This window comes from Periplaneta americana, chromosome 11, assembly GCF_040183065.1.
Source record: "Periplaneta americana isolate PAMFEO1 chromosome 11, P.americana_PAMFEO1_priV1, whole genome shotgun sequence".
Taxonomy (NCBI): Eukaryota; Metazoa; Arthropoda; class Insecta; order Blattodea; family Blattidae; genus Periplaneta; species Periplaneta americana.
The window spans coordinates 106,015,752-106,017,474 of NC_091127.1; the positions used below are offsets into that span (position 1 = coordinate 106,015,752).

At 38.1% G+C, this 1,723-nt stretch overlaps 1 pseudogene; it reads right to left on the reverse strand.

Moving 5' to 3' along the window:
- Nucleotides 1-976: 976 nt before the first annotated feature.
- LOC138708539 (general transcription factor IIE subunit 2 pseudogene) lies at nt 977-1,417 on the reverse strand (annotated as a pseudogene).
- Nucleotides 1,418-1,723: the final 306 nt, after the last annotated feature.

Below are 1,723 nucleotides of genomic sequence, written 5' to 3' on the forward strand. Positions count from 1 at the left end.
TGACACCTACCTTACATCTGCTGAAAAAGGATCGACGTACAGAGATAAAAATAATAATAACAATATTATTATTATTATTACTATTATTATTATTATTATTATTATTATTATTATTATTATAACACACCATTTAATGTTTCATGGGTGACATGTAATATAATGCCGTTTTATGTCATACAACCGTTTCCCTCGTAATAGGCCTACTTGTGAACAAATCATACATTTAATATTCTCATCATATTGGTACCAAAAAAAAATGCGTCCTCCCATCCTGTTTTTGTAGAGGTACAGGTTTCGAGAGAGACATTGCGACGATACGCCACTTGCAGGTTAGAGACAAATACAAATGGAACGAAGTTTGACTCCAGTGAGTGAGAGGATGGGGGTTGGGAGAGGAAGCAAGAGAAATGCTTAGCTATCACATTTTCGCCACGGCTGCTCTACACTATCCTACAAAAGCAACTGATATTTGTAAACAATTTCATAATACTCGCAAGCAAATCTAACTCAAACATTTATTTTCGAAAACCGTCCGCAAAGGAAGAATAAGTTGTACCTTTTTGTTCGTCACATTTATAGGAATCGTATCTGAGAAGGAATGTGATACGTTCCCTTTCACTCTGTATAATACAAAGTATGAAGAAGTCTGTTAATGAAAACTTGTGGTTCATATTCTTCAAGTGAGTAGCTAATGATTAAACTGCGGTAAGTATTTGAACATTGGTATGTTGGTCCCAGTTAGAAAAGTAAATGGTAACTTTTTTATTGTTTTAATCAAGTGCAATGTCCTTAATGTTGACACAGTATATTAAAACAAAGTTGTAAGTTCCATCAATTATACACGAAACAACATACACCCTTTCGTCATTTCAGTGGCACACAATGCACAAACTGCCTTCCGCATTATCTACCGGTCTTCGTGTTCAGTCAACAGCATCAGTCTGTTCTACCAACGTCACAATAAATAATCCCACTCTCACTTGTCATCGTAGGTTTCCAGGACGCCAGCCAAGTGCTCGTTGTCTCGCGGCTTCTTGAGCTGCTTCTTGCGCTGGTTCGGTTTCTTACGCTTGTGGAGTATCGGCTTCTTGGGTCCATGATCTTGCATGGAGCGGATTCCCTGTTCCTCCAAATATTCCTCTATCTTCAGGTCCTCCATGCTCTCAACTGCCATAGAACGCCAGAGTTTCTGGAACTCATCGTCCACAGGCAGAGGTGCTGTCTTGTTGTTGTAGAACACAATCTTCTTCTTGTCAATCGGTCGCGAGATGTATATGATCTCTTTCTGCAAAGCCTTGAGGATTTTATCACAATGTGGCAGAGATTCCTGAACGTCTTGCAACAGAATTCCTCCAAGACCCTTCAAGTCATGCGGCTTCAACAAACGCAGTTCTGATATTTGGCCAATATTTGACATCTAAAGTAACTTGAAAACAGAAATGGCCAATCTATTGAAATGAGCACCAGACAGCGACACATATTTTCAATATCTCTAAAAAAAATGGCGTGAACGTGATTAATGTGTCACACTGCAGAATGTCCCGATGAAACCATTTATTTAATCAGTAAGAAACTTCAGAAAGGCATTCGGTGGAAAGTGAAAAAGAAAAAAGTGATAAGTCAATAAAATGACAATACACAGAATATATGTGGTGAGATAGTACAAAGTGGAATGCATCGTTTATCCATTGTATGGCGTTTACTATAATTTTGTTAGAAGTCA